This window comes from Dermacentor albipictus, chromosome 1 (assembly GCF_038994185.2).
Source record: "Dermacentor albipictus isolate Rhodes 1998 colony chromosome 1, USDA_Dalb.pri_finalv2, whole genome shotgun sequence".
Taxonomy (NCBI): Eukaryota; Metazoa; Arthropoda; class Arachnida; order Ixodida; family Ixodidae; genus Dermacentor; species Dermacentor albipictus.
In genome coordinates, this window is record NC_091821.1 from 190,400,338 (window position 1) to 190,427,225 (window position 26,888).

At 47.9% G+C, this 26,888-nt stretch overlaps 1 long non-coding RNA gene across 2 annotated transcripts in view; it reads right to left on the reverse strand.

Annotated features, from left to right (window-relative positions):
* Positions 1-983: 983 nt before the first annotated feature.
* LOC135897981 (uncharacterized) overlaps positions 984-26,888 on the reverse strand; it is a 72,158-nt gene continuing 46,253 nt past the window's right edge. For both annotated transcript variants that reach the window (XR_010563224.1, XR_010563225.2), the window contains exons 3-4: positions 20,307-20,429; positions 984-1,906 (exon numbers count right to left, since the gene is read on the reverse strand). This is a non-coding gene — a long non-coding RNA (uncharacterized lncRNA). The remainder of the gene's footprint in view (positions 1,907-20,306; positions 20,430-26,888) is intronic.

Below are 26,888 nucleotides of genomic sequence, written 5' to 3' on the forward strand. Positions count from 1 at the left end.
CTTGGTTACGTCGAGGGACGACGCCGACGCCGACGCTCGACGCGGGAACGGGCGCAACTGCGCTCTAAAATTCTCCCGTTAACTACCGCCGTATTTTCTTGACGTGCATTTGTTGCAAGATGCTGGAATATACAATCGCATCTAAAATTTGCTCACATCTAGAGTGTATTCACTAATCAACATGAATTTAGGAAAGTTTTTTCTTTATGTGAAACAAAGCTTTTTGAACTAGTGACCTGCATTATAACGTGAACAGTAGCCTAACCAGTAACCAGTAGACTGGTTGCCTGTTTCTAAGGCTTTCGACTGTGTTTCTCACGGCCGCTTAATTTTAAAGCTATCAACATTAGTACTTGTTAACCTCGTCATGGCTCCGTAATTTTCTTCACTTTTCGGCAGCAGTTCACAGTTATGAACAATTATATATCATGGTATTGTTACGTTGCTTCTGGGGTGCCGCAAGGCAGCGTACTTAGCCCTTTGCTCTTCTTCATATATATTGACGACTTGACCAGTAACATATCGTCTTGTACTGTCATTTTTGTTGATGATTACATTATATACTGTACAATTAACAATTCTAATGGCCATCAAGCTTTTGGTAAGTACACTGAACGTACTAGTAGTTGGTGTAAAATTTGGTTATATACCTGAAATGCAATGAATTGATAAGTTGTCACACGTAGTCGTAAACATGATAATTCTAACTATATGCATGAAATTGGTAACAACATGGTGTCTAAAACTACTGAATATAAGTACCTATGCGTTAGCCTATGCTCTAATATTTCTTGGTCCTCACATGTAATCTCTATCTGTGCTAATGCTTTCAGGTCATTCGGCGACTTACGCCGTAACCTACGTAGATCTCTTTCTAATATACGGTAAGCAAGCATACTTACCTTAAGTTCTTCCTGAACTTGGATTCGCTTGTGTCATGTGGTGTCCTCATTATCATTATTTATTCGATACGCTGGAGGCTATTCAAAGCAGGGCCAGTAGATTTATTTCAGGTAATTACAGTTTTCAATCACGTGTAACACAAACTATACTGCATCCATCACTTCAGCCATTAACCGTCTGATGTGACACTGTCATATTATCATTATATCACAAACTTGTTCACAGTAGTAGTATATGTTCATTTTAAACCCTCCAATCGGTCATCACGCAGTTTACACTGTGACATCAGCGCCGCGCGTATTTACGGAAATACAGATGCTTCTAACCCATCGGCCCTGCTGCGAGCTATCCGATTATAGAATTACCTTCAGATTACATCTGTCTGATCATAACGCTTCTAAATTCCGTAATCTCCGTAACAATTATTTCTGAACTAAAAATTAATATCGCTTCTTATCAATATTTTTTTCTTTCTGACAAGTTCCACCAAATGCGAAAATGAAGAGCTTTTCTGGTGCCGTCATTAAAGTGTTCATTTTATCCTTCATTGCTTAATGTATGTAACACCGACGTCAGTACGTTTGTGCAAGAGTCTGCATAAAGAAAAACGAAAAGTTGGTCAGAATACCGCCCATGGTATGGAAGAATGTTTAAATAATTACCTATGTGCTAAGCTACAATAATGCTTTGAAGCCTGCAAGTACTACGGCTTGAAGGATGAGTGCACTAAGCGTTTTCTTTCTGTTCATCGATGCACCCGCTGCTTTTGCACTAATGAAAAACAATTAGATCTGTGTAGCTTGGCGTGTGCCGTGCAACCTTCCTTTAATCTGGTCGGTGAATGACGGCCGATTCGCTGCGCTCCGCTTGCTTTAATTTCGGCAGCATACTTGGCTAAGCGGGCAGTCGCTGGTGGGCTCTCTTGAGATACAGTTATCAAGGCTTGTTTTGGACACGCATACTCCGTGGTAAGCGGCTCCTGTGAGGCAGCTGGTGCCTCTGGCTGTGTAAGAAAACATAGAAGGCATTAGTTCGTTAGCACCAACATCCCTTTCAGTTTAAGCTGCTTCGCTCGTTGGCGCCATGAAAGAAAAATACAAAAGCAAACAAACACATAGAACGCTTGATGTACCTAGGTATTTAGGTGCCACTAAGAAAGTAACTACCAGGTCCAAAAATAGCAGTGATTGTTTGTTGTCACGTGAAATAAATGACAGAAAACATGACGGCATCTGCACGAATAATTCGGTGCGGCGCACGCCTTGGTCATGTCTCTTCGCGGTGCTCAAGTATGAGATGATGATGATGAGAGCAGACAAAGTTATTTGCTCGCTTTCTTTGCGGGGGGCCTGCTAAATCTTAGAATCCATGTGACCTGCCCGCCCGCCGTGCCCTGTTCAATAGCTCACGCTGGTCATCAGGGTTGAGGCTGGTGATTTGCGTATCCCACTACTCTTGTGTGGGGCGGGGTGATGTCGGTGTTTCGGTCGCATTCGCATGCCCTGTGGTGCGAAGTGTTTGTCGTGTGTCAGAATTTGCAGTCGTATTCATCAAGTGTGTGGCAAATCAGGTGTTACTTCGTTCCGTGTGGGAAAGTGTTGGTTTGTAGATATCTGTAACTAAGTTATCGCGCCCTCTTTCGAGAGCTTCGGGTGTGGCAGAATATAAAATCTTCTCTCAGAATTCCTAGAAAGCATTGTAGATAGATAGAAACTTTATTGTAATAGAAAAGATTTGAAGGAGGGGTGGTCGGAGCCTCTCAGTTCAGGGCCCCACTGGCCTCTGCCGCCTGCCTGACCTGGCTAATTAAGGACTTTTGTCCTGCCAGGTCGGAGCAGGCGAGCTGTGCCTCCCACTGCTCCATTGTGTCACCGGTATTTGGCCTATGAGGGTGCTTAGTACACTCCCAGGTTATATGTATTAGGGTAGGTATGCCACCACACCAAGGACAGTTGGCCCTATGACGAGTGGGATACATGGCGTTTAGCAATTTTAAATGGGGGAATACCCCGGTTTGTATTTTACGCCAATCGGCGGCCTCTTCCCCGCTAAGTTGTAGGTGAGGCGGCGGGTATTTTCTGCGGACTCCGCGCTGATGAGCAAAAGGATGTCTTTGGCATTTAAATTGGTAGAATTTTGTGAGGGATAGTGCGGGTGGTTGGGGTTAGAAGAGGACGCCGTCGCTCGGTTAGTGAACCCTCGAGCTAACGCGTTAGCCTTTTTGTTCCCCTGTACCCCCGCGTGGCCCGGGCACCAGAGTTGGCGGTGATGGTGGTTGAAGGATTTGTGGATTATCGCGAGGCTAGCCGCAGTCACGTGCCCCTTGAGAAACATGCGACATGTCTCCTGGGAGTCCGTGACCACGACCGAGTCCCTTTGCGAACGCTCCGCGTGAGCGAGTGCGATCGCCACTGCTAATATTTCGGCCGAGGTGGGGGATCCCGCCGTGGCCGACGCGGTAATTTGCTGTTGGCTGATCGCGTTCACGACTGCCAGGGCGTACCTCCTTTGGTAGCGCTGCCCGGTCGCCTCTGCATACAGAGCTGCATCCGTGTAGTACGTGTTGTACCTATGGTTATTAGAGTACACTGATTGAATGTGTTGTGCGCGTGCTTTGCGCCTTTCTTTGTTGTACTCGGGATGCATATTCTTTGGAATGGGGGCTACTGTAATTTTGGATCTCATCGAAGGAGGGAGAGGTACGGCCTGCTCTGTGAGATAAGTGGGGTATGCTGGGATATTGAGTCTAGCCAATATTGCCCTACCAGTTTTTGTGAAGCTTAGGCGCTCCCTCTGTCGCATCAGGGTGGCTTGCCTCAGTTCGTCGAAAGTACTGTGCACTCCCAAAGCTAACATGCGCTCCGTTGAAGTACATTTAGGCAGGGTCAGAGCAGCTTTGAAAGCGGTTCGGATTATTGTGTTAGCCTGCTTTTCCTCCTCCCTCTTCAGGATTTGGTACGGTAAGCCATACGTGATTCGACTAACCACTAAGGCCTGTACGAGCCTTAGGGTATCGTCCTCTCACATTCCCGCCACAAAACACCACACATCATCATCTCACATTCCCATTTTTCAATACGTCACGCGACGTATCATTTGGACTATGTTGTGGGCTGTGGATTTGAGGGTCTTGAGTGTCTGTACTGCTCTAAGAATCAAGTATGAGAGCAAGAAAAAAACTCAGTGCCGGTTTAACGGTAAATGTGAGAGAAATGCGACAGCATTACGGGGCACTTATTCGAGATTCCGGATACATGGCGGTATTTAAACTGCGTTCAGAACATTGCAAATTGTTGTTCCGGAGCTCACTCGACTCGTCCTGCCTCTTCGAGGAGCGAAGTGCAACTGACGGTGGTCCGCAGCAGACCACCGTCAGTTTCAATGCATAGATATACATAGGCTGTTCTCTTTCAGCTGCAACAAATAAAAAAAATTGTCTATGGAAAATAGCGCAATTGTAACCCTTGATCTAAAATACTCGATGAGGTGGCCATTACTTCTATGAGAAATCAAAATGCTTAATTGAATTATTAGCATACTTACCGTAATATCCTTTTTAATTATTTTACGGCGCGTAGTATAATCTACGAAGCTAGTGAGATTGCAAGGCATATTGACTAGGAACGAACTGGTTTCGAGATAGGTGCCGTCAAAGTTGCGGCAGAAATGTACTCTTGTTATGCTTACATTTATGATAAAACGCCGTTTTATCCATTTAAGCGCAAAAGTAACTGAAACACCAATGCATTTCGTCGGACGTTTTGAAAATTAATAACTGGAGTCCTGAGAATACGTCCTAATTAGATATGCCTTGCGAACTCACGCGCTACTATTCTTAGATTGAAATTAGTTATTAATAAGTAATTACTCAAAAGCTAATCCGTATAATTATCGTAACTATTGATTTACGCATTTCGATTTCTCGTAGAATTAATGGCCGCTTCATCTAGTAATTTAGATCAAAGTTTAGAAGTGTGCTAAGGGCCACAGGCGAGTTTTAAAAATTTGGTGCAGATAAAAAAAAGAAAGAGAACCCTGCGAACACACGCGCGCGCACGCACGCATTTATGCACGCACGCACGCACGCACGCACGCACGCACGCACGCACGCACGCATATACGATATTAGAAGCTCTCCCATTCCCTCTCTACCTTGACCACGTGACCGGCTTTCCGCACTTCACACACATACACTTTTTTTTTTTCATTTTGACACTCCTAATGCTATAAGGCATTGAAGAAAGGAAGCTGCTCACGCATTTTCCTGAGCTCAATCGTGCGTGTTGCTCACAGTGGTGCAGAGAACTATGTAGATGTCTATATTTGTTGCGCAAAGCTCTGCAGGCACGAGTAGTATGTGTAAACGGCCCTTTACATTAACCCTACAGACGAAGGAAATTTGCACGCTTAAGCGTTTCTTCTTGTGTTTAGAAATAACCCCTTTACACGTATGTGAAAGAATGTTCGATTATTCTTAAATTTCCAAATCTTCCTGTTTTTTTATTTAGTGATTTTAATTTCCCTAATATTACCTGGTCTAGCGTTTCGTATACCACTATCAACTCGTCAGAATCGTCTAATTTTGTAAATCTTTGTTCCGATTTTTGTTTAACTCAGGTAATAACGCAGCCTACGAAAGTCACATCTTCAACATCCAATTTATTAGACTTGTTGCTAACAACGGCCCCTGATGCTGTTTCCAATATTACCTATTTATCAGGTATAAGTGATCATTCTTTATTACATATCATGTTGAACTTCCCTGCTCGAACGTCGCATAACAATATAAAAGTAATGTGTGATTATGCTAAAGGAAATTACACTGCAATCAATAAAACACTTGAAGATTTCCTTGACAAATTTCTGGCAAACATCAACGAAAAATCCGTAAATACCAATTGGCAACTTTTCAGAAATTAGCTTTGCGAATCGGTCGACTTGTATATTCCTCGAAAAACGCTTTTAACTAACTGCCACTATCCATGGTACAACAGCTCATTAAAACGTCTGGCAAACAAAAAAGGAGGCTTTTCCGCAAAGCTGAGTCTTCTGGAAAGCGTGAGCACTGGTCAGCACTCCAAAAACTGTTAACAGTTACAAGAAGTCTTTGAAGGAATCGAATAATAATAATAATAATAATAATAATAATAATAATAATAATAATAATAATAATAATAATAATAATAATAATAATAATAATAATAATAATCCTGGTTACGCCCATTGCAGGACAAAGGCCTCTACCGTATTTCTCCAACTACCCCAGTCAAGCACTAATTGTGGCCATGTTGTCCCTGCAAGCTTCTTAATCTCATCCGCCCACCTAACTTTCCACCGTCCCCTGCTACGCTTCCCTTTCCTTGGAATGCAGTCCGTAACCCTTAATGACCATCGGTTATCCTCCCTCCTCATTACATGTCCTACCCATGCCCATTTCGTTTTCTTGATTTCAACTAAGATGTCATTAACTCGCGTTTGTTCCCTCAACCAATCTGCTCTTTTCTTAACCCTTGATGTTACACCTATCATTATTCTTTCCATAGCTCGTTGCGTCGTCCTCAATTTAAGTCGAACCCTTTTCGTAAGCCTCCAGGTTTCTGCCCCGTATGTGAGTCTTGGTAAGACACAGCTGTTATACACTTTTCTCTTGAGGGATAATGGTAAGCTGCTGTTCATGATCTGAGAATGCCTGCCAAACGCACCCCAGCCCATTCTTATTCTTCTGAATATTTCAATCTCATGATCCGGATCCGCAATCACTACCTGTTCTAAGTAGATGTATTCTCTTACCACTTCCAGTGCCGCGCTACCTATCGTAAACTGCTGTTCTCTTCCGAGACTGTTAAACATTACTTTAGTTTTCTGCATATTAATTTTTAGACTTACCCTTCTGCTTTGCCTCTCCAGGTCAGTGAGCATGCATTGCAGTTGCTCCCCTGAGTTACTAAGCAAGGCAATACCACCAGCGAATCGCAAGTTACTAAGGTATTCTCCATTAACTCTTATCCCCAATTCTTCCCAATCCACGTCTCTGAATACTTCCTGTAAACACGCTGTGAATAGCATATGAGAGATCGTATCTCCCTGCCCGACGGCTTTCTTTATTGGGATTTTGTTGCTTTCTTCATGGAGGACTACGGTGGCTGTGGAGCCGCTATAGATATCTTTCAGTATATTTACATACGGCTCGTCTACACCCTGATTCCTTAATGCCTCCATGACTGCTGAGGTTTCGACTGAATCAAACGCTTTCTCGTAATCAATGAAAGTTTTATATAAGGGTTGGTTATATTCCGCACACCTGATTGACAGTGTGAATGTGGCCTATTGTTGAGTAGCCTTTACGGAATGCTGCCTGGTCCTTTGGTTGACGGAAGTCTAAGGTGTTCCTGATTCTATTTGCAATTATCTTAGTAAATACTTTGTAGGCAATGGACAGTGAGCTGATCGGTCTATAATTTTTCAAGTCTTTGGCGTCCCCTTTCTTATGGATTAGGAAGGTCCCCTTAGGTCCTCTTTCTTATGGAATCGAATCACTACTACTTTAATGTGACGTTGCCAACGTTTCTAACGAGCAATAAAAAAAAAAACATTGGAGTAGTGTCAATAAACGAGAGCAGTCACTTATATCCCTCGTTGACCCTTAGTCATACCCTATTTCAGGCACTGACTTCGCTGAGACCCTTAATGAGACCTTTAGTGCAGCTTTTTCAAGTCCCGTAACTGACATTACTGATATTATAGACTATGGTTGTAGCATAAGCTTTCCAATGGACCCTGTCAGGTTTAGTTATGACGGAATTATCAACATAATTAACAATTTGAAAATCTCCTCTTCTTGCTGGCCTGATAACATTAACACCAAAGTCATGAAGAATCCTAAAGTGTACTCCGCAATTTTTACCGAAGATATGTGAGCAATCGCTTGAAACAGGAGATATACCGCACGAATGGACACTGGCTAAAGTGATTCCACTCCATAAATCTGGCCACAGGCATTCACCCTTCAATTATCGTCCCATATCATTAACTTCCATTTCCTGTAAAATCATGGAGCATATAATATTTTCCCAATTATCTGGTTTTCTTGAATCATTTTCGTTTATCACGCCTACACAACATGGTTTCAGGTAACAGTTTTCCAGTGAAACACAGTTATTATCTTTCAGCAATGAAATTTATTCCATTCTTAATGAAGGTTCAGAGGTCGACGTCATCTTCTTAGATTTTTTGCAGGGCTTTCGATAAAGTGTTCCATAGTCTGCTGTTGCATAAGCTTGCTCATCTTCATATCGACCCGAATGTTCTAGCACGGATTCGTTTTTTATCTAATCGCTCGCAGTTTGTCCACGTTAACGGTCTTCAGTCATCTTCAATGCCGGTTACGTCTGGGGTACCACAAGGATCGGTATTCAGACCTTTGTTATTCCTTGTGTACATTAATTATCTGCCTAACAATATAAAATCTCCTATCAAACTCTTTGCAGATGATTGCATACTATACTGTGAAATTAAAAACACTAATGATGTCCACTTATTGCAAGCAGATCTTAACTGCGTTACTGACTGGTGTACTAAATGGAAAATGTTTTTAAACGCATCAAAATGCAAATCCACGCGCTTTTCAAGTCAAGGTGTCTCGCGACCAGCCTTACAGCATCAACAATGTTTCGTTAGCCCTGGTTACCTCGTATAAATACCTCGGTGTACATCTGACTTCAAATTTATCCTGGAACCAGCATATCACCTACATTACTGGAAACGCGAACCGCATGCTTGCTTACATAAAAAGAAACTTTTCTAATGCACCCATTTCAGTCAAACTCCTTTATAAAACACTGGTTCGTTCAAAGCTTTAATACGCCGCGTCGATATGGGACCCTCAAGCTAAGTCACTTATATGGGTGTTGGAAGCTGTTCAGAACCGTGCCGCTTGTTTTATCCTCCACAACTATGACCGCACATCAAGTGTCATACTAATGAAAAACACTTTGTCGCTACCATTACTTTCATTGCGCAGAAAAATTTCACGAGTCTGTCTTTTTTTCAAGATCTACAATCTGAATCCTGTTTTGAAAAACGCTTTGCTCCTTCCACCCACCTATGTTTCATCGTGCATTGAACATCCACGCAAAGTGGGCGTTCCACCTTGTCACACTACCACTCGCTTAAATTCTTTCATTCCAACTGTGTCATCCGAGTGGAATCACTTGCCAGCAGATGTGGCACTCGCCGACGATCTCGAGCATTAAAAAAAAAAAAAAAAACGTAAAGTGTCTGCATTTCTTGTTCATGACATGTGTGCCCTTCGTTTCGGGGTGCCTCATGAACTCTGCGTTGCTGATTTCCAGTTTGCCTTGTTAAAAAATTAAATTATGGGGTTTTACGTGCCAAAACCACTTTCTGATTATGAGGCACGCCGTAGTGGAGGACTCCGGAAATTTCGACCACCTGGGCTTCTTTATCATGCACCTAAATCTAAGTACACGGGTGTTTTCGCATTTCGCCCCCATCGAAATGCGGCCGCCGGGATTCGATCCCGCGACCTCGTGCTCAGCAGCCCAACACCATAGCCACTGAGCAACCACGGCGGGTAGTTTGCCTTGTTGGTTCTTGTTTTCTTTTCTTGTTTAATTTTCATGGATGTGCACAATTGCTGAAATCTGTGAAATCTGTAAAACTCAGTGCAGTGAGCTATATGTAATGCTGTGACCCATGAATGTATTTCCATTTCTTGTTATCAGTGTTATTGTATGTCTTGTTCCACTCCCCTCACTAATGCCCGCAGGGCCATGAGGGCACTTGAAATAAATAAATAAATAAATAAATAAATAAATAAATAAATAAATAAATAAATAAATAAATAAAAACTAATACACTAATAAGAATGGGGGATTTTCAGGAATTGAACCTTTTTCCCTAACAGGCGTTTAGCTGAAATAAACACTACGTCTTCTTTTACATTTTATCACTACCCTATTCTTTCTTATGTCTGCAGTATGAGGCCTTGTTTAATCAGTGCAAGATACTCAAGCCAGGACCAGTATGCACGTGAATTTTGAGAGGCCTTCTGCATTGACGGAAAAGAAGTGTGAGTGTGCCTTCAGAGTATCTATAAACCAACATCAAGGTGCAACAATTTAAGCAAAGCTAGCAGCAAGTTCTGAAAGGTAGCAAGCAGAGAGGAGGACAGAATAATTGCCTCTCCCCACTTTACGCCCGGGGCGTGTCACCTACGCAATAAATGCTCAGTTTTTGTCGGCAGCAGATTTCTGCACATGTAGCTGCGTATGTTTCTTTGAACTGATACTGCATAGAGAGAGAGACAGAGAGAGAAAGAGAGAGAGAGAGATAGAGAGAGAGATAGAGAGAGAGAGAGAAAGAGAGAAAGAGAAAATGCAAAGGAAAGACAGAGTGGTTAACCAGAGATTATCTCTGGCTGGCTACCCTGTACAGGGGGAAGGGCAAAGGGATGCGATAGGTGAGAGAGAGAAAAGGGTAAAAAAATGAAAAACAACACACGCACGCGCGCGCGCGCACGCACGCACGCACGCACGCACGCACACACACACACACACACACGCGCACACACGCACACACACGCACACGCACGCACACACGCACACACGCACACACACGCACACACGCACACACACACACACGCACATGCACGCACACGCACGCACACGAACGCACGCACACACACACACACGCACACACACGCACACTCCATTTAAATACCTTGGCTCCCCTTAGCTGGGACACCCTTTATACGAAATCAATCAGGCAAGAAGAACAAGGATATATGAGACTTTTAGAATAGCGTTTATCTCGTTGTGTACGTTGTTAAGAACGACCAGCTGCAGTGCAAGTTTGCCAGCCATTTACGCCAGCGGTGGCAATCTCATCTTGGAATTCCGCCGCCAACCTCTAGCCACGGCGTGACTAAGTCGACTTTGTGTCGGGAACAATACGCGCATCCTCCACTCTCCGTCGCTTCAGCTAGGATGCGTTCGACGAAGCAGGCTTTGTGCTGAAACCGCCACCGTTACGCTCTAGCCTCGTCGCCCTTGTGACTGAAGGAGTTCGACGAAGCAGGCTTTGTGCGCAAAACGACAACGCCGCCCTCTTCTGCTATGAGTGGGGGAGTTGCCGCGGGAACGCTAACGAAGGCTTCTTCCCACGCGCCGACCAAGACGCAAGACAATGTGCTACCTGGCCGCGCTACCCGGGTCGGCTTTGGTTCCTACGAAGCCCCTCTGACGTCGGCTCCAGACCATTGCACCTGTGTGTGTGTGTGCGTGCGTGAGTGTGTGCGTGCGTGAGTGTGTGCGTGCGTGCGTGCGTGCGAAAGTGTACACACACACACACACACGCTGTCCAGGGTGGCTGAAAGAACTGCTCTTTGCGGGTTGACACGAGGGCACTCACAAGGCTGCCGTCGGCCGAAGCAGCGGAAGAGATGGCCATAGCCCTCGCGGTACTCCACGGAGGTGCAGAGGATAGCCTGATTATCAGCGACTCCAAATCAGCGATTCGGAATTACATCAAAGGTTGGGTGTCCGCGGATGTGGCGCGTATGCTCAACGCCCGGGCCGGGGACTTCGGATCCGGCACCATTACAAACAAGTCCCTCAAGTGGTTCCCTGCGCACGTCGGGGAGCTTGGCAGTAACAGCAACTATGACACCAACATTGCTAACGGCCGAAGACGCAACGACACTCCACCCAACCACAACGAGCGCGCCCACCTCGTCGCGAGGCAGCTTACCCGCCGCGACGTGGTCACCCAGAGGGCAGCCGCTGCCGTTGTTGTGCGGGACCCCAGCGGAGGAGTGACGGCGACGGCGGCTGCCACCCCGTCTGCCGCGGCCGCTGTTGTTACCAATACAACACAAATCGCGGCGGACGGAGCTGGGGATCACGCGGACGCCGACTGCGATGTCAGGGAGTTTCCGGCAACGTACAGAGAGGTGATTGGTCACTATCGGAAAGAAAGAAGAAAATATCCAGAACCCCACGGGCGTCTAGACAGGTCCCAGGCGGTCGACCTGAGACGGTTGCAGACGGGCACTTTCACCAACCCCTACCACCTGCACCGCCTGTGGCCCGCGCTGCACCCGTCGCCCGGCTGCCCGTGGTGCGAGCACGAACGGGCTGATATGGCCCATGTGCTTTGGGAATGCCAACGCCACGTGGAACAAGGACAAAGAGGCAGGGGGAATACAACAGCGGAACCCTCTGAAGCGGGGCGCCTCGCTGAGAGATGGCAAGCCGCCCTCCTCAGCGAGGCACCCGAAGACCAGGAGTGGGCCGTCCAGCGGGCCAGGGCCGTTGCCGAGGATCTCGAAAGATCTTCCTCGGGCGATGGTCCACTGGCAGCCTAGCCCCGGGCACCAACATCAACTGCTGGACAAATAAAGTTTATTCCTATCCTATCCTATCCTCACAAAGAAGTTGCGCGATTCTTTCATTGCACCCGGAGAAGTCACAAAGTGGCCTGTTGGCCATTCCGATAAGAAAGAAGTACGCCTTTGGAAATGCTACTCCAATCCATAGACGGACTACAAGGGTACAGTTACGTCGTGGAAGGTCGGGCGTAATACGGAACTGTAAATTAGGGTCCAGGGTATGAAGGCGTGCACTTGTGAACTCGGATGAATTCCATCGAGCTAATGTTAGGTCACGCGCAAGTGCCGGAAGTTTTTTCGTTTTGTCGGCTCTCGAAAGAGGAATGACAACACAGTTGACGCCATCATGGGCAGATTGGGCAGCTGCGTCTGCTCGATCACTGCCATGTAAGCCATAGTGACTGGGCGACCACTGACATGTTATTACGTGTCCTTCGTCAACTATGCGATGGTGGACTTCTCTGATCTCTGCGACGAGCTGCTCATGTGATCCATGGCGCAATGCTGAAAGCACGCTCTGTAGGGCTGCCTTGGAATCACAGACTATTGACCATGCATAGAGTGGTTCCTCCTGAATCAAATGTGGCTCTGTGCTGAGAGTACACTCTGTAGCGCTGCCTTGGAATCCCAGATGATTGACCATGCATGGGGTGGTTCCTCCTGAATGAAATAAAGAGCCGCATGCAGGACTACCAGTTCAGCAGCGGTCGTTGATTGTGCATGCGACGTTTTTAGCCGTATTTTGACGGATCTTGCTGGTATCACCACAGCGGCAGCTGAACTTGCAGGTGTGGTTGAGCCATCGATGTAGACCTGTACACGGCTGCTCTGCACCTCATGTAAAGGTCCTAAAGTGGCCTGCTTCAGGGCTAACGATGGCATGTCTTCGTGATTCCTGGGATGGTGATGTGTATTTCAGGTTTGCGCAGGCACCATAAATGTGAGGATGGTCTTCCTGCAGGCATGTAGTTCGATGGCAACGAGGTACGATTGGCAACAATTATACGACTGAAAGTTGTGTGTGGCTTTTATGCGGATAAAGCAGCAAGACGGTGAGAAGGTAGTCGGGCAACGTGCCGAATATGCGCCCTGAGAGCATCGGCTGCCAAGTACGTTGATATTGGGGATCTAGAGCTATGACGATTGTGGCCACTGAAGACGCACACTTTGGAAGACAAAGACACATCCTCAGGGCTTGAGCTTGTAGTCCCTGTAGTACACGCAGGTTCGTTTTGCAGGAGTCACCAAGCACCGGGGAGGCTGTATCTTGCTAAACTGAGGAACAAGGTGTTATAAAGCTGAAGCATTGACTGCACCGATGTGCCCCATAACTTTCCACCGAGAAATTTGAGGAGATGTATTATTGTCGCTAACCTCCTCTTTAGGTATGAAACATGCGGGCTCTATGATAGGCCGCGGTTGACAATTACCCCTAAAAAGTGGTGTCTCCATGCGTTTGCAATTGCTTGCCCATTGACACTTACAGAGTAACGCTTCATTGCATGCCGAGTGAATGTAACAAGGCAGAATTTCTCTGAAGGCTGCTTACTGCGTGTAATATTGCACTGACGCCAGTGTTACACACTGTTGCGTACTCCAGGGTAGCGTATCGTACTGCTGCCGAGTTGTAGCGGCGCCTGCCTATCGAAGCTCGAGCGACGTTACCTATTGGGTAGCATGGCGTTGTCGGCGGGCTGCAGGCATCCGGTAGACCATGGCGACCAAGCAAGGGCGAGACGATTTCTAGTGCGAAACTTGCACGGTTTATTCAAAGGTAGATGAAAGAAAATGAGAAGAGCATGAAGTGATCAAAAGTACATTTCAGAGCCCCTTAAATAGGCTCTCTACAATCGTCGGCGGTATCTTGGTTCCGTCGACGTCACGTGACCGGCACAGAAAAAGGGCCCCTCCTCCTCTGGTTATACCGAGTCTGCTGCAAGGTGGAGGTCGTCCCGCCTCCTGGAATTTTAGACGCCTGTCTGTCTCTTCTGCGCGTTGCGGGTTCGTGGAAGTTCTCCTGTAGTTTGTTCGAGGAAAGGGTCTCTCCAAACTCGCACGCATGCACGCGCGCGCACACACACACACACACACACACACACACACACACACACACACACACACACACACACACACACACACACACACACACACACACACACACAATCACGCGCGCGCACGCACACGCACACGCGCACACACACACACAGAAGATGCCTGTACACTGCGGGGATTCCGCCAGACGGGCAGACACTCGAAATGGTCATGGCGAATTAGGAAGTCACTCTTCATTTTGACGAGGCCTGACGGAAGAAAGTTGGGTGAGAGAAAGTTCTGTCTGCACGTGGTGCGGGACGCCAACCATCGCAAGAGAAGTCACGCCTCATTCCGACGAAGATGATCGGATGAAATTACTTTCCGCACGTGGTGCCAGACGCCAACCCTAACAGCACCTCCGGCGGGGGAGGAAGATCCCGACGCGTAGGCGCCAGCAGCCGCTGTGCGAGGGATCGGCGTTTCAGTAGCAGAATTCCCCTTAGAGGTGACGAACCTTTAGTTCGTAGCTGGTAGATTCCTGGGAGTTGTCATCAGTCCCCGTGGCCGCTCTTGTGACTTTTCTCCCTGGTCCGGTCCGGTGAAATTGGTCTTGCAAGCAGGTCTCGCAACTTTTCATCTCCTGCGTGGGCAAGCAATCACCCCAGAAGAGTGCCGGACCCAAAACCACAAAGCAGTGAGCACAAGGCCACCCTCCTCCAAGACACACCAGGCTTTAAAAAAAAGAAAACCCGCTACACCTTTCCCATTCCTTACGCGCGTCCCTTTCCCCTGAACACTAAAAACAGCCATTTCTTGAAAGTGTTAAGATGTGGTTATTAAAATCAACTAACAATCGGTCACACTTCGGAAAAACGTACGAACGAACGTACAAATGCCACGGAAACCCAGGTGAGCACGAGGCTTTCGTTACTCTAGGGGCACCGACTCAAACCGTCGGCATTGCCGTTAAGCTTACCCTTCTTGTAGCGAATATCGAAGCTGTACTGTTGAAGAGCCAAGCTCCAGCGCAAAAGACGACCGTTTTTCGTAGACATGGACTGCAGCCACGTGAGGGGACAGTGGTCAGTCTCAATGGTGAATCTTGAACCATCGATATAGGAAGCTAGCTTCTGCACCGCCCATACTACGCAGGCGCATTCTTTTTCTGATGCACTGTATGCTCCCTCACGAACTGGAAGCTTTCTACTGGCGTACAGTACAGGGTGTTCGTTCTCGTCATCTCTCTTTTGACAGAGCACCACCCCCATGGCCCTGTCGCTGGCATCACACTGAAGAATGAATGGCTTAGAGTAGTCGGGCGCGTTCAACACTGGCTGACTCGTTAGTGCGTCCTTCAGCATACTAAAAGCCTTTTCTTTTCCGTCATCCCACTTTACCGTTTGTGGTTGTGTTTTTCTGAGAGCATCCATTAAAGGACTCGCTATCTCGGAATACCGCGGGATATATCTTTGGTAATAACCTGCCAAGCCAAGGAATGGTCTGATGTCCCGCTTGGTGCGTGGTTGCGGGAAGTTGTCTATTGCGGTCAGTTTAACCTCGGAAGGCCGACGATGACCTTGCCCTATTTCATGACCTAGATAAGCTACCTCCGCGCGCCCTAATTGGCATTCGGGAGCCTTAACAGTTAAGTTGGCCTTTCGTAGACGACACAACACGGTTCGCAGGTGTTGCATATGGTCCGCCCATGATGAAGAAAAGATAGCTATGTCATCGAGATAGGGAAGTGCAAAGTCCCCCATTCCTCGTAGCACCTGGTCCATAAGGCTAGAGAAGCAATATGACGAATTCTTCAATCCAAAACTCAAGACTTTCGGACGAAAGGTTCCCATCGGGGAAATAAACGCTGCAAGCCTGCTTGCCCTCTCGGTCAACGGAACCTGCCAATACCCTCTGACTAAATCGAGCGTAAAAATGAAATTAGCGCTGCTAACCTTTTCAAGCCTTTACTCGATATGCGGTATTCGATAAGTCTGGTCCTTCGTGATTAAATTGAGCCTGCGGTAGTCGATACATGGCCGCGGCTCTTTTCCTGGGACCTCAACTAAGATAGGAGGTGAGGTATAATCACTATCTCCTGGCTCGATTACACCTAGCTCTAACATCTTGTTTATTTCAGCGGCCATGACTTCACGCTGACGAGGGGAAACGCGATAAGCTTTCGAACGAACTGGGTCCGATGAGGCTAACTCGATATCGTGAACGATCGCAGTGGTCCTCCCGGGTGTCTGAAAATACGTCTTTAAATTCAAACACGTGTTCCCTCAGTTCGGCCCTTTGATTGGGATTCAACTCCGCCTGTTCTACTAACTTGTCAATGGTCTCGTGAATGTCTTTTACCTCCGTCACTGCTGTTAACTCTGGAAAGTCGACAGGCATCTCCTCAGGTTGGTTATTCAACGAGGGTTTCAAAATCATTACCTTTTCCCCAACTTCAAAGCGTCGCGTGCGAGCCGTCCTGTCATAGTGATGCTCAGCATTGCTTTGTGCCTTACGCATTTCCTGCTCGGCGATCATTGTGGCAGGGCTTACGTTCAATAACTTTCTGCATTCTGCCTCGCGAGACATTCAGCAGGCTCCGCTGCTTTCCTGACCTTTTCCTTAGCTGGTGCACTTTCCGCATTATCCCCTATAGGGCTGTCCTGTTTGGTGCTGGTTGACGAATCCTCCGTCAAACCTGTTTCCTTCACCACTGGACATTCATACACTGCCTTGGCCATGAGCTCCCTTGCCTTGGAACGTGTTAGGGCTTGCACTGTTCCGTCACTAAATCCGGTTCCCTAGCGTCCTAGCAAATCCTCTGATTTGTTAGAAAACAAATACGGATACTGCGGCGGGAGATGTGCCGAGATGGCAGCTTCAGTGTCCAGTACCCCAAAAGGTCCTTCGATACGAATCTTGGCCACAGGGAGACAAACACTGGAGGCCTCTACGGCTTGCCTTATCGAAGCACATTCCCCTGTGAATTGGCCTTCCTCTACGTACGACGGGTGCACTACGTCCATTGTGGCTGCCGAGTCGCGAAGCACTCTAACCGTTTGCCGTTTACCACGAGGTCTCGAATGTACGGTTCTAGCAAGTTAAGATTTCCTACGTTACTAGTTGGTGACGTCAACGCTAGTTTGGGATTTTTGCATCCCACGGAGATATGCCCCGTTTGCTGGCAGTTGTAGCAAACTATTGGTTTCTTTGACTCGAAAGTTTTTTTCTTGCCTTGCTGCCCTCCGTTTGGGCGACTCCTCCTTCCCTTTGCTGTCCCCGTCTCTAGTTTTCACCGAATCTGAGCTTTCCATTGTTTTATACCGACTCGACTTTGACCATCGCTGTGGCTTGTCGGGTCTGTATTTATTCATCTCCCTCTTAGGAGCTTCGTTGCCTTCGTCCGCACGGCGAGTTACGTACTCCTCAGCGAGATCGGCCGCTCTCGAGATAGTGCCTACGCCTGGCCTATCCTGAACCCAATACATGATGGTTTCTGGCAGCCGTCGGTAGAACTGTTCTAAAGCAACCCACTGCATTGTCTTTTCGGCGTCGCCGAGTGCACCCTCTTCTCTCAGCCATTCTTTCATGTTTACCTCCAAAGTGTATGCAAAATCTGAGTATGACTCACTTTTGGCCTTCTCGACCTCCCTGAATTTTCGCCTGAATGTTTCTGCTGATAATCTATACTTTTTAAGCAGATTCGCTTTGACTTCATCGAAGACTTCTGCTTCAGCTTTCCACGTGCGGGCAATGATATCAGCTACCTCACGTGGCAGTAACGTAAGCAAGCGTTGCGGCCACGTGTTTCTCGCGAATTTTGCCTTCTCACACGTGCTCTCAAACTGTACCAGAAAAAGACCTATGTCCCCTCCTACTGCGTAGGGTGCCATCAAGTCTGTCATTCTGCGCTCGATTTCACGTGCCTCTGTGCTAGGTCTTTCAGCATTTTGAGCTTTCAGGAGCTCAATCTCTAGGCGCTTCATTTCGAGGTCGCGCTCTTCTTTGGCCTAACGTGCTGCCCGCTCGCGCCCTTCCTTTTCTTCTAGGCGCTTACGCTCTTCCTCCTCCTCCGTAATGCTCTCTAGGCATTCCTTCAGTTCATCGTCGTCTGCCCCGATCACTTTGATCACCTCAATGATCTCCGGCTTTCTCTTTGATTCGGCAATTTGGAGGCCCAACTCTTTGGCCAACCTCAACAATTCCGGCTTCTTTAGTGCCTTCAAGTTCATGGCTGCCCTTAGTGCTGCTAACTCTTCACTCTATCAGAACCTCGACGTACTCAAAACTTCCGTCAACGGGGAAAGAAAAATCACTGCACTCTACTTTCCAAAAAAAAATACGTAAAGCCAAGTGATATCTTAGTGAAGAAAAGCCGTGCACTCACCATATGCAGTCATGAATCTAGGCACCTTCCTTCCAAACGTTGTCACCAGGACGAAGAGGCTACGATCTCGTAGTTGTCGTCCAAGTTGGGGCCTCCAGGGTTCCGTATCCCACCGCTGCCACCAGTTCGTTGCGTACTCCAGGGTAGCGTATCGTACTGCTGCCGAGTTGTAGCGGCGCCTGCCTATCGAAGCTCAACCGACGTTACTTATTGGGTAGCGTTGCGTTGTCGGCGGGCTGCAGGCATGCGGTAGACCATGGCGACCGAGCAAGGGCGAGACGATTTCTAGTGCGAAACTTGCACGGTTTATTCAAAGGTAGATGAAAGAAAATGAGAAGAGCATGAAGTTATCAAAAGTACATTTCAGAGCCCCTTAAATAGGCTCTCTACAATCGTCGGCGGTATCTTGGTTCCGTCGACGTCACGTGACCGGCACAGAAAGAGGGCCCCTCCTCCTCTGGTTATACCGAGTCTGCTGCAAGGAGGAGGTCGTGCCGCAACCCCTGCAATTGTAGACGCCTGTCCGTCTCTCCTGCGCGTTGCGGGTTCGCGGAAGTTCTCCTGTAGTTTGTTCGAGGAAAGGGTCTCTCTAAACTCTCTCTCTCGCGCGCGCACACCCCCCCCCCCCCACACACGCACACACATACACAAAAGAGGCCTGTACACTGCGGGGCTTTCGCCAGACGGGCAGACACTCGAAATGGTCATGGCGAATTAGGAAGCCCCGCTTCATTTCGACGAGGCCTGACGGAAGAAGGTCAGGTGAGAAAAAGTCCCCTCTGCACGTGGTGCAGGACGCCAACCATCGCACGAGAAGTCACGGCTCATTCCGACGAAGATGGTCCGATGAAATTCCTTTCCGCACGTGGTGCCAGACGCCAACCCGTAGAACACTCATAAATAAAAAGAACTTGCGCCTGCAGAACTACGATTGGTTGACGCGCTGGTATTCGTTGATGCTTGGCAGCTGATCTATAAAACATCACCAAGCTTAAACAATTTAAAGAAAGCCCGTGGTGAAAGCGAAAGGCAGTAAAGGAAATAAGAGGAACCGCTCCGTTTATCCACTTCACCGCCTAGGATGCCACGTACATGAAGTAGCAGGATGACATCCATTGCATACTGTGATTATATGACGTGCTTGAACGATGACTTGGTGCATACCAGTGGGATTTAAACCCGTATGACTGTTTACCAGCTTTAATGTTGAAGTGCCTAATCTCGCTAAAATTCTGTAAGGGGTATGTTCTGCCCAAAGCACCTTTTTAGCACCCTGAAATTAATGAAAGTGTGCGTAAGGGTTTTCTTCTAACGAGTACACCCATTTAAAAATTTTCAATAAAGGTAAGCGTGCATAAGGAATGTTTCGACATTCAATCCGCCCTCGAGGGTGTTTATTTTCTTAGGGTGTATAAAATTCTGATTTTGTGCTGTCTTTGCTTTTGCGATAGCACTCAAACGTTAGTCTACTGCCGGAATGTTCAACCGCTTTATATCAAAAAGATAGGCGCGCAAACACCGGGTTTCCCAAAAGGTGTAATTCAAGCTGTTTCATTAGGAAATAGTGGAACTTACTCTTCTCGCAGCACACCTTTCCGTCGGTGCAGCCGAATAAAAAGGGTATGAACATGTAATTTTTGCACACTTCCCTCGAAAGACATGAGTAGCCCTCTTTCTCGCAATTTAATATTTTGTTTCCTGTATGGGAAATTGAGTTCAGATATTAGTCACATGAGAATACAGACAATGACATGAGAATGACACAGAGGATTTCAGTGAGCATAGAAACACAACACATTGTGAGGGGGTGTGACCCATTGCTTTTCTGCAAGCCGTGCGTAAAATGCATGCATTTGCTAGAAGCTCTAGCAGGTAGCCCAACAGCTCAAACATGGCCGAGATTTGTGCTGCGCTCTATGACGTGCAATAGCATCCGGACACTGTCACATGTGAGCGACCCGACAACGCCATATTTTCCTGTGTTTACCAGTTTTCTAGTCGGAAACTTAGGTCACGTGCGTTACATAAGAAGCCCAGCTAGGCACCGAATGAACTGGCATAAAGAGTCGTGCATGACAGTTACCGCTGGAAAAATCTATGCAGAATTGCATCAGTAGCTACGCAGAAAATAACAAAAAAAGGCATCGTAAAACGTGCAGAGAATCGATAAAACTAAAATAAATGGAAGAAACACACTGACTTCAACATCACGGAATGCTACGCGTGTAATTAATTATAATAAAAAAAAGGTGCAGAGGTATTTGTGCTACAGCTTTTTTCTCCGCGAAACCCTAGCTAGTGCGAACACAAAAGGATAATTTCATCTGTGCTGGCATCGGCTCACACTTAACAAGACTACGCACCGAGATTTTAATTGTGAAGACGCGCACTGCTTAACCCAGTGATCACTACAGTTGTGCCATTGGAGGGCACTTTCGCTTCGTCTGAAACAGTGGTAGTGGAAACAGCGTCACGATGGTGGACCTGACACGTCACTCCTCCAGAGATAATTTCTCTTCGCACGTGTTTTGGCGAGCGAAAGCAAGAAAACGTTAACAGAAATTTTAGCAAGCCGCTGTACAAGATGGCGCCAGTTGCAGTATTGACGTTGAAATTATCGTCATCGTACACCGCACACGTTTATAGAATGGTAGATTCTATGCGAAACCTACCAAATCGCAACCTTGGTCGCTGACTCCGACGAAGTGGCGCGTCCACCGTGAGCGCAGTGGGCGGCAAGCCGTTGCAGCAGGTTAGCACTTAATATGTTCGTACCAGTAGACCACATCGGCGATCGGGCGCGAGACCACGTGCAGGGCACGGACTGGCTGTGTCACGTGCATGAAACGGAATGTGGGTCTACAGGTGATCATCCGGCAACTACCGCGAAAGCCTTAAGGCTCAACCAGACGTACGCGTTCCAATGCGCCCGCACGCGCTGCACCACGCCTGGGCGCGTACGGCGTCAGGCGCGGAGGCTGTTTCGCGTGTAGGCGCGCGGCGGCGTCGAGACCTACAACCGCTAGGTTTTTCGCGCCCGCGCCGGAAGCTGCCGCTCGCGTCAGTAGCATGACGCACCTCACATGACCACGGCAAGCCAACGTCACTTCTGGAACGACTCATCGCGCGACGTTCAGGCAAGCCCGGGTAGGGTGGCTAGAATGGGAGGTGTCAGCATCGGCTGGGCTGCGCCGCGTATGGCGGTGCGGCATTTTGTCATGACAGCGACAGGTGGCGCGCTCGTCGTCTCCGAGATGCCTAGCGTGATGTGTTTGAGCAATCTCTCCGGCTCCACGCGCGCGTCGTGAAGTCTGTGGTGAAGTTAGCTTCGCCTTCCCCGCTTTTATTGTGTTTTCTTGCAATATGTAACACACATGCTTAACGTGTCCGTTAAGCGAAGGCTAGACTGCCTTGAACATGGCAAGCTAGCAACACTGCGCCGCCGCGGCAAGACGCGCGGCTACGCGCGGCAACTCGTGCATCGTTTGGGTGCGCGCCCTCTTCCTCCGTCGGGCGCGACGCGACGTCGAGTCAGTGCGGCGTGTGCGGACGCATCGGAACGCGTACGTCTGGTTGAGCCTTTAAGTTTCTTGAGCGCTTACTGGACGGAGCGGCATAAGCTTAGTGTGGGCATAAAGCAATAAAGCTCTAAGCTGATTTTGAGCAGGACAGCCTAAACTTGCAGTGCTGCGGAGTGAAGGTCGTGGGCGCGGTATCAGCATTTAACGATGACCCACGACGCAGATCGGGCTACGTGATGGGTGAACGCGAAACGCCCCTGTGGTCTCGGCGGTCGCGAAATTCCAAGCAAACAACACTGAGAAAAAGTTCGTATACACATTTTCTGTGCGTGCTGACTTTCTAAGAAAATAAATTTTACCATCGCAGTTCGTATTTTTTTTCTTACTGCCCGATTATACGGCCATTTTTGTGGCATTATACGCGTCCGAAAAATTTTTGCTGGCTATAATTAATTGTGTTCACTGTCGGCCGCCAGGGGTTGCATTATTTTGCATACCAGTCTTGGCATAGTTAGAGGCTTCAGTGGGTAGCAAAGATTGATTCGTGTAAGGCCCGCACCCAGTATAAAGTAAAAAAAAATAAAGTGCGGGCCTCACACAAATAACTGCGGTATTCATTTGCTTACTGATACTGCGGAAAAAATGCTTAGCAAGCGTTGAATTTTGGCCTTTCAACATCGTTTCTAGTGTTGAGCGTAGAAACTTGAGAAAAAATGGATAGGAGACAGAAGACACGTGCTCGTCTTCGCTCCGTTTTTCTCAACTTGCTGCGCCAAACATTAGAGCAAAGATGCCAATACTTAGGTTTGTGATGGAGGGGTAACGCAGAAGAAGCAATCACTAGACGCCTATTTAACCGCGAGGTCGCCTAGCGTAAAATATACTAAGGGGGCGGGGGTTCTAATTAATTCCAAACCAGAACAAAAATAATTTCTCTCGCATAAATGGGAGTTATTGACATGTCGTTCTCATGAGAAGTTTTTTCTTGTGGCAGGCTGTAAAGTAATGCCAATTTAATTTTACCCAGTAAACAGTAATAAAGAAAGGACACGTTGCTGACTTTCCTATGAATTACTAACGACGACATGCTATTGTTATTCATTAAAGTGGAGACGAATTAATACGTCCATATTTACCAAGTATAACTTTAGCTTCTTTGTGGTTGCTATTCTTGTAATATCTTTCTTGGTGTAAATATCAAAGAAAGTCGAGGCATATTCGAGATTGGATAAAATCCAGGCGCTTTATTCTAGAATTTGTGGGCATATACCTGCAGCATAGAGCAGGACAGATCAAACTTACGATTGATATAACACATTTTACTTACACAACAGAGTCTCGCACAGCTGTTCACACACTGTCCCCCGGATGCGCGCAGGCCTCGTACTTTAGTATTCACGAACAGGAGCCATACGTATGTTATGGTCACTGAATTTTTGTAGGTGATCGAACTAGCTGCGGCCAGACGTTCATTCAGTGACCGCCACGGACACCTTCTGGGGACGTAATAGTGGCGTTATTAGATTTTCTCCTCCTCTTCGGCTGTTCTCTTAAACTGTGTCACTTTCTGAATACGTCTCTCTCTCTCTTTCAAATTAAGCCCTTGACATGCAACTCATGGGAGTGGCCTTGCACTGCCGGGTATACAAACGGAACCCACGAGGCTGTGAACTACTGTTTACCTTCTACGAAAAAGAAATGTTATTCGGCGCACAAGCCCACCTCGTTGGTATGCATTCTTTCTGTCGGTATTGACGCGTACGTATTGCGCTTAACTTCAGCCACTTTTATTGTCAGCGCCACTGGTTAAATAAATGGACAGATAGAGAGAACATGAGAAATAGGGTATTAATCTTGCCCATACAAGGGTAGTGATGCCGGAAACGGAACAGCCGCAGAGAACAAGAAGGTAGCTCATCCCTGCATCGCCAGTAGGGTGTCCGCGTGGGGTTTTTGCAAGAAATTACGGACCGGCGCTCCCATGATCACTTTCAGAAAGTCGACGACTCTACAACTGCTGTGGCGGGCTGAGTACACAAGGTGCCCACGGGGCAAGGGGCTGCATGTTTTAGGGCAGGAACAGGTGCATTTCTAAGCCTCCTTTTAATGAAAGACGGCTTGCTAAATGCAGCCTCTCAAATTTCCCACATATGGCGCGACTACTTTAACCTCTACAAAATTGTGACACCCATATATTTATGCCTCGAACTCTGAAATCACTAGCACGAAATGAACTTGTGAAAAATTTAGGGATGTGAATAAATAATGCACATGAAGCCTACGTCAAAAGAATGTTCAACACATGCCATCATGCCGTAAGGGGAAATGGCTATCACTATTAAGGCTAAATGTACTAACCATCTGTAAATGCCCGAGAAAGTGGAAATAAGGATAGGGCCGCGATATTTTAAAGGTAAAGCATAGCTCGCGTAATGCGGACGATCGTGGGTTCGGCTCTCACTTGCGCCACGTTGTCTTTACATCCACTTTCATTTGTAGTTTATTTTATTGTTTTGTACAGTTCAATTAAAAAAAGCCGGTAATTTTCCTGATGTTTTCTCTGACTTTGTTGCCTTTGTTTCACTCTGCATATAGTTGGTAAAAACTGTGGAGGTCAGCAAAGAGTCAGTAATAGTTTCATTGTAATTTACGATGCTTGTTACTTTATCCTGAGGTTGACTAAGGCACCTCTAAAGTTTCTGTGGATCAGATATCAGAACGTACGAATGTCTAAAAAATGCTTTTTCAAGTTTCGCGTACTCGCAATAGTGAAACATTTCTTCGCTCGTGTAATCTTATTGACGAAGTGAGATTTTGCTTGTCAATTTTTTACAGCTTCTGCTTAATGTGCACGAAAGTTCTGATAGTTTAGAGATTTTGGTGCTTTGTAATAATTTTTACGTTAGCCACAAAATTATTTATACGAAGGCTTACAACGCAACAAACATCTCTGCCAGGAACATTCAACTCTATTAAGGGGAAAGCCTTAGGTGCCTCATATCTCCGATGGTCTGGAAAACGTGGCATGCAGTACAGGAAGTTATGTGAGCTCGCTTTGCGCAGACACACGCTCGTGCCACTGCTCGCGCGTTCGTCGTCGTCGTCTTCTTCCACAGCTGACTCCGATGCCGCTGATCATGCCAGCGTTCCCATAATGTCCCTCGCGCATGTGTCACTGCTCTCGCCTTCGTCGTGGTCTTCTTCCACAGCTGGCTCCGATGTCACTCATGGTGCCAGCATGCCCATACTGTCACTCGCGCTCGTGCCACTGCTCTCGCCTTTGTCGTGGTCTTTTTCCACAGCTGGCTCCGACGCCGCTCATCGTGCCAGCGTTCCCATACGGCTCCTCGCGCTCGTGCCACTGCTCTCGCCTTCGTCGTGGTCTTCTTCCACAGCTGGCTCCGATGTCACTCATGGTGCCAGCATGCCCATACTGTCACTCGCGCTCGTGCCACTGCTCTCGCCTTTGTCGTGGCCTTTTTCCACAGCTGGCTCTGAAGCTACTCATCGTGCCAGCGTTCCCATACTGTCCCTCGCGCTCGTGCCCCTGCGCTCGCCTTCGTCGTGCTCTTCTTCCACAGCTGGCTCCAATGTCACTCATGGTGCCAGCATGCCCATACTGTCACTGGCGCTCGTGCCACTGCTCTCGCCTTAGTCATGGTCTTCTTCCACAGCTGGCTCCAATGTCACTCATGGTGCCAGCATGCCCATACTGTCCCTCACGCTCGTGGCCCTGCGCTCGCCTTCGTCGTGCTCTTCTTCCACAGCTGGCTCCAATGTCACTCATGGTGCCAGCATGCCCATACTGTCACTGGCGCTCGTGCCACTGCTCTCGCCTTAGTCATGGTCTTCTTCCACAGCTGGCTCTGAAGCCACTCATCGTGCCAGCGTTCCCATACTGTCCCTCGCGCTCGTGCCCCTGCGCTCGCCTTCGTCGTGCTCTTCTTCCACAGCTGGCTCCAACGCCGCTCATCGTGACAACGTTCCCATAATGTCCCTCGTGCACGTGTCACTGCTCTCGCCTTCGTCGTGGTCTTCTTCCACAGCTAGCTCCGATGTCACTCATGGTGCCAGCATGCCCATACTGTCACTCGCGCTCGTGCCACTGCTCTCGCCTACGTCGTAGTCTTCTTCCACAGCTGGCTCCAACGCCGCTCATCGTGCCAGCGTTCCCATACGGCTTCTCGCGCTCGTGCCACTGCTCTCGCCTTCGTCGTAGTCTTCTTCCACAGCTGGCTCCGATGTCACTCATGGTGCCAGCATGCCCATACTGTCCCACGCGCTCGTGCCACTGCTCTCGCCTTCGTCGTGGTCTTCTTCCACAGCTGGCTCCGACGCAGCTCATCGTGCCAGCGTTGCCATACGGCTCCTCGCGCTCGTGCCACTGCTCTCGCCTTCGTCGTGGTGTCCTTCCACAGCTGGCTCCGACGCAGCTCATCGTGCCAGCGTTCCCATACGCCTTCTCGCGCTCGTGCCACTGCTCTCGCCTTCGTCGTGGTCTTTTTCCACAGCTGGCTCCGATGTCACTCATGGTGCCAGCATGCCCATACTGTCCCACGCGCTCGTGCCACTGCTCTCGCCTTCGTCGTGGTCTTCTTCCACAGCTGGCTCCAACGCCGCTCATCGGGACAACGTT